At 39.8% G+C, this 16,223-nt stretch overlaps 1 protein-coding gene across 1 annotated transcript in view; it reads left to right on the forward strand.

Moving 5' to 3' along the window:
- ARHGAP15 (Rho GTPase activating protein 15) overlaps positions 1–16,223 on the forward strand; it is a 630,028-nt gene that overhangs the window by 604,289 nt on the left and 9,516 nt on the right. The window lies entirely within an intron of this gene.

The following is a 16,223-nucleotide window of genomic DNA, read 5'->3' on the forward strand; positions in this document are numbered from 1 at the left end:
CCATAACCACGACTGCTCATATTCTCCTTCACAGACTTTTCTCACTGCCAGCTGTCTTTATTCTCCTGCCAGGAAAGCAAGGGGCCTGGGGCTCTGACCCAGGCTGGGGTTAAGTGAGCTGGGACCAGGGGAAGAAAGGGGACAGGCTGGCTCCCAGCTCTGAGACAAGGGATATCTTACTGCGAACTAAAGAGAGCGGTGACTGAGGAAAAAGAATAGCAAACAGAGAAACCAAATAGGAGGACAGATAGGCAGCAGGAGAAGAAGTGTTCAGATTGTAAACTCAGGTGAGCCGGGTTTAAATCTTGGCACAACACTTTCAGTATGTCGCTGGGCAACCTCCCTGAGCCTCAGTTAGAATGGGAATAATAATAGTACCTGTCTCACAATGTTTTCAAGGCACTTCAGTGCAACAAGGCAAGGACTGAACACACATTAGCTCCTTTAGAAGGGGGCTTCCGAGACAGTCCTTGAGGTATAGAAGTAGAAGACCTCTACTGAGGGGCATGCTACCTCAGTCATGAGTAAGGAAGGCCCTACTAATGGTGTCCTATTGACTTGGTCAGTCTCCATGTGGTTCCTGCAGATGTTCTTTCCCTGCCTGTGGCCTGTGTTAAGCTGCTTTATCAACCTGTGCCGCCTAGTTTCTTGCAATCTCAATACTGACTCCTGGGGCCTCTCTCTGCCATGAGCCCCATGTTCGGGGACAGCACTAGGTTCTGCCTGGTCTGTCTGCCCTTGCTCCTCATGTGCCAGTGCCTCATTCCCCCCATTTCAGCAGTTTGCCAGATCTTTCAGCTTGGTATAAAACATATCAAGGGGATATCTGGTTAGAAGAATGCCGGCAAAACATTTCAGCCAACTGAGGAGAAACTTCCAGATTGTAGGTCAGAGAGAATTCAAAACATGGAAAGTTGGAGTACGGGGAAGAAAGAAAATAAGGTCCTTAGTAGGAAGGTTTGGATGTTCTCTCTGCCTTCTAGAAGAAAAAAAAAAAAAAAAATCTTTATTAAGAATGTAATGAACCAATAGATTTACAAAGGAAATATAAACAAAATGCCATAAAGGACAATATTTTAAAATATCAAATCATCCAGATCATTTCATTGTTTAAGATACCCTGTGTACATAAATTAATCACCTTTAGAAACTGTATTAACAGTCACATCACAATTCTATTTATAGCTAACTCACAGTTATTTGATGTATGATGTTCACTTGGAAGCTGGAAAGAATAAATCCAGCTTGCAAAGAAGCAGAACTTACTTTTAGGGTGGGGCTTAGGTCCTGAGAAAATCTAGCTCAACACATGGGTGGCAAGGAATAATACAAAAGGAGAGACTCGGGGAGGCCAACTTTGTATCATTAGTTAAGAACAGTTCTGCATTGTATATGTATCCAACATAAACACTTGGCTAAGGATGTTATTCTACTGACAGTGTTTGGTTTTCCTTATGGTCATCAGCTGGGTGACTACCGCTACTTGGCTGAGAAGCACTTCATCCATAAAGAAAAGCACCATAAGTAATAATGAGTGCGAGTTTGTGTTAGTTGCAGAGCAAGAATTCAGATTTAACAAGCGATTTTTTTTATCCAATTGAAATGAATCAAACTGTTTAACCTAATTGAGCTTCTATAAATCAGGACTGTTGTCATATTAGTAATCCCCCAGATAAGGCACTGCAAAGAGGCGCCTCACAAGAGTGAGAATGTATAAACACAAAATACAGGGAATCTACTGAAGCTCCTTTATTCAGCATCCTTGTACATCTTCCCTCTCTTTATAATCACTATTGCGATAAAGTTATCACTGAACAACTGACATTAGGAGATCCTTTTAATCGTTGAGAGTCTATTATAGTTTTCCTATGATTCTGTCTTCAATATGCACCTCCAACCATGGGAAGGCCTGATCTTTTCATGACTATAAAGTCAACAAAATATGGGGAGGGAGAAAAATGTACATCCATTGGGAACTGAGCTTTAAAAATATGTATTATGAATATTGTAATATTGTTGTTTTAAAAATGAAGTGGATCTATATGTGCTCATCTGAAGGGATCACCAAGACATATCCCATTTATATAGATTTCGCTAAAATCTGCTTCAAATATTTATCTTTGTAAATTACTTCTAATATATTCCTATAGTCACTGTTTGTCTTTGATACCTCTATTCCTTTAAATTTTCCCTTCTTTCTATACTCATTTAAGGGCAATGTGGTTCAAAACCCCCAGCAGCTTGCCTCTCAAGTTCGCAGATTCCTTCTTATCCAGGAATACCTTTTGTTGCTTCCATAGATGTATCTGGTTACCTTTTGAAATTACTTTTCTGCTGAGTGGCACATTCCTGGCACACATGCCTCTATTCCCCATTCCTGAACCCCATGTTGACATAACTGAATGATCATATCACCCTTTTACACTGTGGCTTCACCTTCAGGGTCCTTTCTCATAGAGCAGGCAGCCACCATCAGCCAGGTGAAGCAAATCTGTGTGCCATCCTTCTGCTAGAGCAGGTCTCTTTGTCCAATGCCACCATTCTTTTATAAGTGTAGAAAACAAAAACTCAGACCGTAGACACACCCCTATGCTTCCAAGAGATGGAGACTCATGTCTGTTTCCTTAAAAATCTTCTGTTTCTGCCTTTCTATCTCACTCATCACTTTGACAAATAAATGTAAAGATACATATAAACATCCTATAATGTATAAGCATGTATTTAAAATATACTTATATATGCAAGAGATTACTACAAACTTTTTACATTTTAGGGTTCACTTACTTTGCAATTGATTGCTGTGCTTGCAATGTGTTTCTGAGCTTGTCAACTTTCCTCACAAAGTATTTCAAGTTACAGGATGGAAAAGGTGTTTAAAATTGTGAATAGGATTTGCAGCACAAGGAAATTAGAAATCCTTCTGCCCAACTGTCTGATATTCAAAATGAGGAAACTGAGGCTGAGCAAGGCTGAGTGCCCAAAGCCCTACAGGTAGTAAGAAGCGAAGCCAGGAGAGAAAATCAGGCTTTCTGTTTCCTTGTTCAAGTTGCTCTTTCACTCCAGCAATTAAAACTGGTGTGCAGTAATGAGGCTAAAGCTGCTTCATCAAATCAACTTTTTTCTCCAACTTCCTATGGTATTGTGGGTCAGTTGGCCTCATGAATTTCCACACAATTCTATAAGTCAGTGAAGCAGATTATTTAGACATTCTCTTCTGTATATATTCTTATTTGGATTATGTAGAAATTACCCATAAAAAAACAAGACTTTTCAACACGAACCTCATGACTTCCACATTCTATTTTTGATACCTTAACCTAAAGTAATTTCACCCTCTCATAAAACCTTTGAAAATGGAGCATCCACAGATGATATTTTGCACTTACCAAATTCCTTTTTCAAAAAAAACCCTCTAAATGTTACATTATATTGTTGTTTTTGCAAATTATATCCTCCAGTCATCCTCTGTAATTTTTTTTTCAAAAAAAGTAAAACACAGAAGATAGGAAGAACATAGGGAGAAATGACACAAGAAAAGCCTCAACATCTAACAAACATGAATGTCTGTTGACAGCGTTGTTCTGACTGCAGACAGAAACATATTGGGGAGCACCTCACTTCTGTTCCCTTTTGGGTGAGAAAAAGCTTAATCTGTCAGTCAAACGTAAAACAAAAACTATTTGTAATAAGAAGTTACAGAATGCCCAAACTTTCTACCACAAATGAAACAGGAGTAAAGCTGAAGGTAACATATCACCTAAATGCAAAGATTTTGCAATCTAATTGAGAGTAAAACATATGTGCATGAAATAACTTAGAGATAAAAATAAAACACGTCAACAATGTAATACAATCTGAATGTTTAAATGCCAAGAAAGCAAATAAGCAAATGATCAGAATATGATTCTGAAAGGCTTCCTAGTAGAGACATGCTTAAATATGGTTTTAGGTATCATGATTGGCATAGATGTGGCAATAAAAATAGTAGTAATATAAGTGCAAAACAACTCAAATGTGTGTGGCCCTAAGGATACATGAGCAGGTAAATTGACCTCTAAGCCCTGAATGAATGCTATTTGTTATCTGCTCTATCAGTTTTTAACTTTTTTTGTTAATAGATTTTTTTTTTTTTTTTTTTTTTTTTTTTTTTTTTTTTTTTTTTTTTTGAGACGGAGTCTTGCTCTGTCACCCAGGCTGGAGTGCAGTGGCCGGATCTCAGCTCACTGCAAGCTCCGCCTCCCAGGTTTATGCCATTCTCCTGCCTCAGCCTCCCGAGTAGCTGGGACTACAGGCGCCCGCCACCTCACCCGGCTAGTTTTTTGTATTTTTTAGTAGAGACGGGGTTTCACCATGTTAGCCAGGATGGTCTCGATCTCCTGACCTCGTGATCCGCCCGTCTCGGCCTCCCAAAGTGCTGGGATTAAAGGCTTGAGCCACCGTGCCCGGCTGTTAATAGATTTTTCAAAGCAGATTTAGGTTTAAAAAACTGATCAGAATCACTCACCAGGGCCTGTCAGGGGGTGGGGGGAAAAGGGAGGGAGAACATTAGGACACATACTTAATGCATGCGGGGCTTAAAACTTAGATGATGGGTTGATGAGTGCAGCAAACCACCATGGCATGTGTATACCTATGTAACAAACCTGCACGCTCAGCACATGTATTCATGTATCCCAGAACTTAAAAAGTAAAAAAAGATCAGAGACTTCCCATATCTCTTCTCTCCACCCACCACATACACACAATTTCCCCTATCATTCATACCTTGTGTTAGTGTGGTATATTTGTCGTAACTTATGAGCCGATATTGAGACATTAACTAAAGTCCATAGTTTACATAAGGCTTCCCTCTTTGCACTGTACATTCTGTGGGTTTTGACCAATGTATATTGACATGTAGCCATCATTATAGTGTCAGAGAATAGTTTTACTACCCTAAAAATCTCCTGTGTTCCACCTTTTCATTCCTTCCTCCCTCCCCAACACTGCAACCACTATTCTTTTTGTCTCCAAAGTTTTGCCTTTTCCAGGATGTCAGGTGCGTGGAATCATATAGTATACAGTGTTTTTAGATTGGCCTCTTTCACCTGGCAATATGCATTTAAGGTTCTTCCTTGTTCTTTTATGGTTTGAGAGCTCATTTCTTTTTATTGCTAAACTATATTCCATTGTATGGATATACCACAGCTGTTTATCCATTCATTTATCAGCGGACATCCAGAATCTTTTTTAACTTCAAAACAAAAATTTTTCAACTGTTTTAAGTTTTTAACCAACATATATCTGAGGTAGGAAATATGGTTCTCAGAACACATATACTTTTTACCTTGAAACTTCCTTGTCTGAGAGTATACGTTGTGATTTTTTGCAACACAGTACTAACCTATCATTTCTGTTCTTAAGCTTGAATCAAAGGTCACTTCACCTTCTTGCTTCTGTTCTTTGGTGACATGAAAGCAATTAATTTTAGAATATAGAAAGATGAGAATTGCAAAATTAAGCTCTGAATTTTCAAATGAATGTGGTTACTATCAAACATTTACTAGAGGTCATGTCTTTCTTTTATCAGCAACTACAACACCATGTTGTCTTCACAGTGAATCAGAATATAATTTCAAATTTGAAATTATGCCTTTTTCTCTCTTCTTTGGTTACACTGTTAATTATGTCCAAAAAGCAATGCTATGACCTTTTCAAAAGTGACATCCTAAGCTGTTGTTGATTCTCTAAGTGGAAACAAATGTCACCTGGCCCACCTGTGTCTTTGTTTTTAACATCAAATAACATTGATAGCTAAATCACTCTAATATGGGGGAGAGGGGGAAGCTGCCCTGCCATTTGAAGGGACTTTGCAATGAAATTCATTTACTTGGCCCCCTGATTATGTATACATACTGGTTTTAAGACAGCACACAGGAGGCTTTGCCAAGAAAATTTTAAAGTTCAAGCAGAAAAAATAATCACAGTATCTTTCAGTCATTTGCTGTGTGTATTTGTTTCCTTAAAATGCACAGCTAAATGCTCTCTACACACAGATATCACTTGGTAGGCGGAGTACATCTTATTACTGGGTTATTTTCCAGTACATTTGGCATAGTTAAGGTAAAGTGTATTAACTTTCTCTCAAAATAAAGATGAAAACAGAGTTGTAGCGGCTGTGAATGCTTCAGCCATTGTCAGGAAGTTAAAAACGGACGGGAGGCCCAAATAATCAACTCAGCCTGCTGCATATACCATAGTATTCCCCTGGGATATCTGGTCTAATCCAACAATGTATCTGACTGGCATGAATGTAGAATTACTTTCAATAAAGATTTTATTTCAAGCTTGGATGATTTCCCCCAAAACATCTTGTCACTGAGGAAAAGTATATCATAGAATATCTGATTTTTTTCCCCCTACAAGTCAGCTTTTGAGAGGGGGGAAAAAATACACATTACAACTCAAGTACTCAACTCAGGTCAATTCACTGTAAAAAATCGCATTTTAACGTATCTACACTGATTAAAGATTTGCTGTGTTAAAGAAATCAGGAAGCTGTCAAAGACAGCTTACCCTAAAGTCTGGAAATGTAAAAAATAAGTACCACACTTGCTCCACTCCAGTCTGCATTCTCCCTGCAGTGGCCTCCAATTGAAGGGCAGGCAGGACAGATGAGTCCACCAGCTAACACCTTGCTCCGAGAATATTTGTCTTTTTGCAAGTAAGGAACATTTAAAGGTCACATCTTCCAATAAGTATGAAATTGTTTCCAGGCTATATGAGAAATATGAATGGCCTGGTCATGATCACACGAAAATGATCTTCATTTCTCTGTGCATCCTTCTCTCTCTCTTTATTCCATTCTCTTCCTTCATGATGCCACATTAAGTCAGCATGTTCAAGATAGGGGAACAGTAGGTAACAGTTCATTACTCTATTTTGAATTCCCTTAAACGTTTCATTTAGTACTTGCGTACATTATTTCAGCCTTGGTGTCACATTGTTTAATTTATGCTTGGTTCATATAATCTTAAAAATAGCTTGTGTTACCTACAGAGTTTCGCCCCTTACTAAAAGCACACAAATCATATGATTTAGCGCTAATGGGATAGGAGTAATTATTTTAACATTTAATAATCATAACACATTATATTTATACAATGTTTTAAATTCAAAATCTCTTTTATCTCTATTATTATATTTTATGATTAACATGCAATGTTACAATAAGTATGTACACGAAAGAGCACTCAGCATGGATAATAGTAGATAAAACTCTAGAGAGGCATGGAAAGGGCTAGAGTTGAGTCCCTGTTCTTTGACTTTATTAGCACTGTGTAACCTTTGGACAGATCATTAACCAAGAAGTCCCTAACCCTGGCTGCACACCAGGCTCATCTGTGAAGCTTTTTAGAAACTCTGAGTCCTGGGTCTCAACCCTGAACTACCAAATCAGAATCTCTGTGCAATTCCTTTCCTTTATTGAAAGCCTGAGCCAGAGTGGAAAACCAGTGAGTTCTAATCTCCCTTTCCTTGTTTATAAAACAACAATTGACAGAAGAAAATGTAATCACATATAATAAAAATTAATGTTTCTGGCTGGGCGTGGTGGCTCACATGTATAATCCCAGCACTTTGGGAGGCCGAGGTGGGTGGATCACCTGAGGTCAGGAGTTCGAGACCAGCCTGGTCAACATGGTGATACCCTGTCTCTACTAAAAATACAAAAAAACAATGGGGAGAACTGATTGAACTGGGGAGGCGAAGGTTGCAGTGAGCCGGGACAGTGCCATCGCACTCCAGCATAGGAAACAAGAATGTAAATCAGTCTCGAGAAAAAAGAAATGTTTCTATAGTTTGCAACGGGTTTTCACATACATTTTAAAATTTAATCTTCAAAACAACCTATGATCAGTTTTGCCATTAACTTCACTTTCTAAATGATGAATTTGAGGCTCAGAGAACTGCTAGGGCCCATCTAAGATCACACAGTCAGTACCTATAGAACTAGCACTTAAGATTTTGAGCTTCCAGATCAAGAGCAATGGTTCTTTCCTCCAGGCAGAAGAGCATCACATGCAGAGCTTTTAAAATGTACCCAGGCCTAACTGCAAACCATTTGGATGGGTCCCAGAGGTTAACATGGTTTTGAATGCTCCACAGATGATATTAATATGCACACTGGATAGAGAATTTGTGCCCTAGAATGATCAGAACAAGTTTGGAAAATATAAAGTACTATACAGATATAGTGTGATGATTTTATCACGGTTTTGCTGATAATTAAGCACGAATTCAAAGGGGAGGGAAATGATGCGTGGACACAAAGCTGTTCAGATCTAGGCTCCACATTCGATTTTAAGTCTTCTCTTTCATGAACCAGCCCTATTTCTATTGGAACTTCTCTGACTCCCCAGAGCTCACAGCTGCTGTCATAGGTTGGATTTAACATGGCACGAGTTACCCATTAACACCAACAGAAGTAAAGATGGAGCAGCATGAGGCAGAAAGAGAAGCCAAACGATGACATTGGACCCAACAGAGCCTGGCCACCCACAGAAGCTCTGGGGCATCCAGGGCCCATCACAGTTGTCTCCAGGAGGATGAAGATGGCTTGGCCTTGATACGCTCACTGCAATTAGTCATTGGCCATGGGCTGTCTCCAAGAGTCTCTTGGGGTGAGGTGGCTCTCCTCAGCTGAGGCAAACCCTGCAGGGCTGACAGCCGAAGCTGCCTGTGGACTTGACACCTGGAAACTGGGCAACAAGTCTTTCCTCAAAGAGAGACCTGGGTGTACATCAAGTGTCCAGCACAGTCCACCCTTTGTGGTGCTCGGAGTGTGTTCTTCATCATGTTCACATTTGAGAAGCAGCTCCCCCAGGACTCTCAGGGAGAGAGGAGACCTTTGAAGAGGAAACTTTAGAAGAATAACTACAAGCTCTGCAGCTACAGCTGGACCTGAGCCCAGCTCATTGTCTCTATCCTCCACTCTCTATTTGAGATTGCCCTCATCCTCAACAATGGTCTCTGCTGGTCATGGTGGGTGCCCTAGATGCAACGTCCCAGATCCTTATCTATGAGAGATCTAAGCTGCGTACCATGTCTTCTCAGACAAGAATTTCTGCCCTGTTCATGACCCATCACAACTGGGCAACAGAGAACTTGGAAGCCCTATGCGGATCATCTGGGTACCACCCTGTCCCCCTGGTGTAACAGCAACCTTGCCTCCTCCCTTTGATCACACTAAATTACACCTGCCTAGATAGTGACTCTTTGCCTTGACAGCTGGTGCCTGGATCCAAGAAGCTCCACGTGCCCAGAAAGCAACAGTAGCTTAGAAGACAGTAATTCGATATATTGTTCAAATACAATGATATACACACAACAGCATCCTTCCTGACTGCCCATTTATTTTGTTCCAGAGGGTGCTATGTTCTAGTGACCATCTCATAATTCTGTGAGTCGGGCCCCCTTGGCTGCCCCTCAGCCCTGCTACTTATATATTAAAATTGCATCTACCTGGCTTCTAGTAATTAAGCCCCACCACCTGGCCTCTATTACCAGTGTCTCAGCGTCCCCATTGCAATCAGTGAGCCTAGTTCTGTAATGGACTCTCCTACAGTCAGTCCTCATTTACAGAGTAAAGGCCCCTATAATCACATACGAGTTTTCTGTAGAAGATCAACGACGCTTAGCAACAGCCCTTCAATTTCATTAACCTTCGAGTTACTGAGTTACTACCCACGACCTCCCACTATCATTTCTAAATGCCTCATACATTATACCAGCTAGTCTCCTCCACAGATCTAATGCCCTAATTCACCACCAGGGCGAGCTTTCACAACTGGACTGCTACCTTGTGCCAGGACCCGTCTGCATTCCACCTGCCACCATCAACGGACTCCTCATTGCCAGTCAGGCTGCGAGTGACCCAGCTCCAAATCTCCATCTTATTGCTGGCTTTCTGGGACCACTCATAGAACCAATAATCATGGATTCAGTTCTCCAGAAGGAGCCCCTGAAACAGAGTTTGGCAATCAGGGCATTGTTAAAGGTTAACCACTGTGGAAGGAAGGAGGTGGCAACAGGATTGGGCAGAGGAATAAGCTGAACTGAAGTGCAGTCCCAAGAAAGCTTCAGTCAGACCCCCAGGAAGTTGTGGGACACATAGAGCCTGTCAAAGTTGACTCACAGTGGGCAGAAATGGTCCAGCCTTTATACTGACTGACTGAGTGGGGGCCAGAGCAGTGGCTCACACCTGTAATCCCAGCACTTCAGAAGGCTGAGGCGGGAAGATCACCTGAGGCCAGGAGTTCAAGACCAGCCTGGGAAACATAGTGAGACCCCATCTCTACAAAAAAAAAAAAAAAAATTTTTTTTAATTAGCCGGGCATGGTGGTACACACCTATAGTCCTAGCTACTCAGCAGGTCGAGGCGGGAAGATCGCTTGAGCCCAGAAGTTTGAGGTTACAGTGAGCTATGATTGTGCCACTGCACTCTAGCCTGGGTGACAGAGCAAGCCCTTGTCTCTAAAATACATACATACATACATATATAAAATATATGTTGATGGATCAGTCAGTGTTCTTGAGCAAGGAGGCTTATTGTAATTGAGGCAAACCCTGAAGAAGAAGATAGCTGGAAGCCATCAGCTACCCCTGCAACTATGCTTCCTTGAAAGGAGATTGAGTTTCCTTGAAAGGAGATCTTTCCTTGAAAGGAGATCTTCCTTGAAAGGAGATCTGAGTGGCCTATCTCTGCAACCAAAGTAGCCACCATAATTATCAAATTGGCAAATGTACGAATGGTCCCTTAACAGACAAAGAGTCCTCTGTTATAAAGCTTAATATAATGCTTGATAGTGGTCCCTAAAAGATGAAGCATTTCATGTAGAAATTCTTAGAACAGGTGATCACAGTCCTACGTGCTGGACGATAGAATCATGAGTTAGCCCAGCATCCATATTTACAGGGACATATGCAGAAACTGGCACAATTCATTCCTTCACCGTAGTACAGATGATAAATTTATATGTGTAAATGCAAAATAAATTATTTTCTATCTTTGAGCAAAGTATTATACACATTTTGAAAGGGTTTATATTTCTGCAGATGCATCAAGCATTTTACCGAAAATAAAATTATATGGTCAAATTTTAGATGGCCAAAAAAAATGGCATCATTATCTTTAGCTTCAATCCAACCATAGTATAAAACAGATAAAAATTACTCTCTATTCTAAATTCCTCTCACGCCAGTTTTGTTCAAATTAGTTACATGTTGGAAACTCATTGTCAGATAGTGTATGGGAAAGAAAGACACACTGAACAATTACAGGCCCTTAAGTTCTCAAATAGTTGCGCTTTTTATTTTTGCCTTCGTCTTCTTGTCCTCTCATAGTACATATGAAATTTAGGTGTGCAAAAAATGTAATTATTATGCCAACATTAAAATTAATTTATCTTTCAAGGCCCTATTCTTCTAAATGACTTGAATTTGGTCAGTTAAGACTGTCTTCCAGATTTTTTCTGGTGGTATCATTAGTTCTGGAGGGCTACGTAGAGCCGAAGCATTTGGTGGAGGGGCAGAAAGAATATCCATTAATACAACGTTTCAACAAATACTTATTGAGCACTTAATACTATGAGCCAAACACTAATCTTAGTCTATGGATACAGCACTAAGCAAAAACAGATAAAGTCCTTGTGCCTAAGGCATTTATATTCTGCTGGAGAAAGATAATAAAGTAGATTAGCAGCAGAGAAAGTGTCTAACTTTTCCCACCTCTGCAGTCTGGTCTTCATTCCCTTTTCATTTGCAGTCATCATCCCCAACTTCCAATCCCAGGTCTGGATCTCAGTCACTCTTCACGGAGTACTCTGTGAAGCTATCTTTGGCCACCCTGCCTAGATATACAAAGCAGCAATTTCTACTTAACTGCTCCTAATATACTACGTGTAGGCAGTTCTGGAATCCTGCCATACTACTAGGTCTTCCCCAAAGAGAAGAATACAGATCTGATTCTCAAGGATCCTCAAACCTTCTAACAGCCTGCACTCCCAGGGAATGGGAGTAGGAAGGACGAGGGCCTGGGCCACATACTCATCTCACCTTTCCTTAACCCTCCCTCCCCAAGTCCAGAAAATCTTTCTCTAGTCTGGCAGCAAAGTAGCCTGGCTCTTTATCCACCTTCCAATCTACTGATCAGTCCGTCCATATTTTGGCTGCAGCTCTGAGGCCTTTGGCACTTAGGCTTTTGAAACTCAAAAGCACAATCCTTTGCAACTCAAACGCCTTGCCTTGCAAAAATTAAAAGCACTTCTGCTTTTCTGGTGTATCACCCATGAACTGAGGCCACAGTGCTGCTGACTGAACCTTGGGGAAAGGCCCAAGGTACAAGGAAGGGTAGAGAAGAAGCCTCAGCCATTATCTACTACCTCATCTTATCCCCAAATGATACTTTGACTTTCCCAGAATGCTCATTCTTTCATCATTAATCCGGCAGCCCAAACCACACTTCAAAGATTGTTCAACCTTCCATCTAATACAGGAATCTCAAACATCCTGCCTGAATACTTCTCTTGATGGGGAACTCATAGCCTTTTTGGGGGGGGGGATAAAATATTTAATATCTTTTATAGGGGCTCCCAATGCTTTGCCAGTATATATGGGGGAAAATCTATACCAAAGATTAATAGTGGTAATGTCTAAGCAGTAGAATTATGAGTGATTCTTGTTTTATCTTTATCTGCATTTTCTAAATTTTCCATAGTATATGTAAATGCATTACTGTTTTGAAGCAGTCTTTTCTATTTTCACAACACTATATTCTTCATACAAAGGTAAAATCCATCTCTGGGCCAATTCCAGTAGCTGGATTACAAGAGGAAAGTTGACTCTTTCTTTCATGTCATGGCTCTTTGTATTGAGTCATCATGGCTTCCCTAAATATTCTTCCCCCTCCCCCGGCGAACCAAACACTTTCAGTTCCTATGCTCTTCCATTTAGAAGGCACACTCTGGGCACATTCACCTTGGTGCTCACTAGTTTTACAGCTTCCCTCTTAAAGTCACTGCAGAAAGTGTCTAAAACTGGCCAGGTGCGGTGATTCACACGTGTAATCCCAGCACTTTGGGGGACCGGGCGGATCCCTTAGGTAGGGAGTTTGAGATCGGCCTGGTCAACGTGGTGAAACCCTGTCTAAAATTACAAAAATTAGCAGGATGTGGTAGTGGGTGCCTGTAATCCCAGCTACTCGAGAGCTGAGGCAGGAGAATTACTTGAACCAGAGCGGCGGAGGTTGCAGTGAGTCGAGATCATGCCACTGCACTTCAGCCTGGGTAACAGAGTGAGACTCCATCTCAAAAAAAAAAAAAAAAAAAAAAAAAAGTCTAAAACTTATTTTTCCTCAGAAAGTAAAACTAAGCACAAATTGGATGATGATACCCAAATTGCAATTGATTCTCCTTTAACTATTTTGCAACCTTTTAAACAAGGAGACAATTCTCAAGAAAACTGCTAAAGATTTTCTGCAAGTGACTTTAATGAAAAGTAAAGTGGCTCTTCTCTTCACCTACATAAAAAGGAAAAACAAAAGTTGAGGAATACTCTGCATACTAAAAATATTCCTTTTACGTTTATCTAACATCACAAGGCAAATATTTAAGTACTATATATTCCACTAATAACTTATAATTAGGTGCATTATTCTGCTTGGCTTAATTAATGCTGATCCATGCACAACACTCAATATTCTGTCTAAAATATTACTAGCACATACCAGGTTTTGTTTTTTTTTCCCCCAAGACGGAGTCTTGCCCTGTCACCCAGGCTGGAGTGCAGTGGCCCAATCTGGGCTCACGCCATTCTCCTGCCTCAGCCTCCCCAGTAGCTGGGACTACAGGCGCCCGCCACCACACCCGGCTAATTTTTTTGTATTTTTAGTAGAGTGATTTAGTAGTTTCACTGTGTTAGTCAGGATAGTCTCAATTTCCTGACCTCCTGATCCGCCCACCTCGGCCTTCCAAAGTGCTGGAATTACAGGCGTGAGCCACCGTGCCTGGCCTCACATACAGTTTTTAAACAGCTATATTGGACAAATTCAGGTAGAAAATAATGACAGTCTTACAATTTTTTTATTTCTAAAAGTACTCCCAACATAATATATTTTCTAGCCTTTCTCCCCTAAACGCAGAGCAATGCCTTCCCAGGATGTTGATATTATCAGTGGTTATTTGTGTATCAGCAGAGCTCAGGGAATAAAAATTAAGAATTCTTTTACTGCAGAGACAGTTAAATGCAAATGGCTAAAACCATTTTAAAAGCATGAGGAAAAATACCTAAAAAAAAGCAATAACTGAAATAATCATTTTGCTAATAGGGCATTTCTATTTACAATGAGATATGAATGCTTTCAGAAGTTTTTAAATCTGTGTGAATCTGGAAAAAAAGTAATACATGTTAATTTGGTTTTTCTTCCATCTGAACACGCTTCTTATCTGTGCAGATATATCCTTGGATGTGAATTAGGTGATTAAAAAATCAAAATATGTCACCCAAGACTTCTTGTTGACTCTGCCTCACTTTTTTCCCCAAGTCTTCCTCAGGTCTCAGGCCTCTCCATTAAGAAGTCCCTTGATGTCAAACTCAAAATTCTTGCATCTTAGCTATTTGCAGGAAGTACATTTATATCACAGAGTAATAAAGATCTGCATCTTAATCTAGGCTCCGCCACTTACTTCCTGTGTGGCTTGGATCAAATTTTCAGTCTTTCTCAGGGTCATTTTGTTTATCTGAAAAAGTTCACCTGAAAATTTTCTCTTACTTCCAAACAAAAGAAAAAAAATGGGAGAAGAAATATCCCAATATACCGTAAAGTTACAGTGATTTAAACAGCAGAGTACTGGATCAAAATACAGAGGCCAAGCACAGCAGCTCACACCTGTAATCCCAGCCCTGTGGGAGGCTGAGACGGGCGGATCACTTTAGGTCAGGAGTTCGAGACCAGCCTGGCCAATATAGCAAAACCCTGTCTCTACTAAAAATACAAAAAATTAGCCAGGCATGGTAAAGCGTGGCTATCTGGGAGCTAAGGCATGAGAATTGCTTCACCTTGGGAGGTGGAGGCTTCAATGAGCCGAAATAATGTCACTGCATTCCAGCCTGGGTGACAGAGTGAGACTCTGTCTCAAAAAAAAAAAAAAAAAAAGAAAAAGAAAAAAAAAATATATATATATATACATATGTACATACATAGAGATAATCAGCACAGTACTGTATACCCGGGTGTGTGGCCGAGTGCAGGCAATCTGCACAAAAAAAGTATCACAAATCAATGGGGAGTGGTGGTTTATTCAACAAATGTCATAGGGAAAATTAACTGGCTTCCAGGAAAAAAAATAAATTTAGATTACCATCAAATTTCACACAACAAAAATACAATGAATTAGATGATATGCTTTTCAAAACTATTTAAAATAATTTTTAAAAACAAGACCTTGATAATAGTTATCTGATCTCTTTAAATGGATGAATTTTATAATAAAAACAAAGATAAAAATCTAAAAGAAATAGTACTATATATGACTACATAAGAACTTAACTAAATTGAGAAACACAAGAATTGGGAGATTGTATGTGCCACAAAAGTAATGAAAAGTTACTCTTAAGACATAAAGAAACTTAGAAATCTACATATGCAAGGATTTTATTGTAGCATTGTCTGTAATAGCAAAGAATTAGAAGAAGCATCCTAAAAACCTAGCAGCAGAGAAATGGTTAAATAAATTAAGGTATTTCCATACTATGAAATGTAACAACTTTTTAAAAAAGAATGAGGTATTTTTATATGTACTGACTTGGAAACATGCCCATGATATATAGTTAAGGGGGGAAAAGCAAATTTTAGCACATTATGTATTTTTTATTTCATCTTTTTTAAAAAGGAAAAAAATTATATATATAATTGTGTGTGTGCGTGTGTATATATATAAAAATATATAAAGATAGGTAGATGGATAGATGAGTAGAAAAACATCCAGAAGGAACACCCATCTGTTAATTATAGTTATGAAGGAATTTGACTAGGAAACAGGGGAGGTTTTTACTTTTTACTTTTCAATACTTCTGATTAGTACTTCCCTCCCCCCCCCCAAAAGACCATGTATTGGTTTTGCTGTACAGAATAAAATGGGTTAAACAAGCAAACATGAAAGCATACACTCTAAATAGTGGGCAGGAGG

This window comes from Piliocolobus tephrosceles, chromosome 11 (assembly GCF_002776525.5).
Source record: "Piliocolobus tephrosceles isolate RC106 chromosome 11, ASM277652v3, whole genome shotgun sequence".
NCBI classification, from domain to species: domain Eukaryota; kingdom Metazoa; phylum Chordata; class Mammalia; order Primates; family Cercopithecidae; genus Piliocolobus; species Piliocolobus tephrosceles.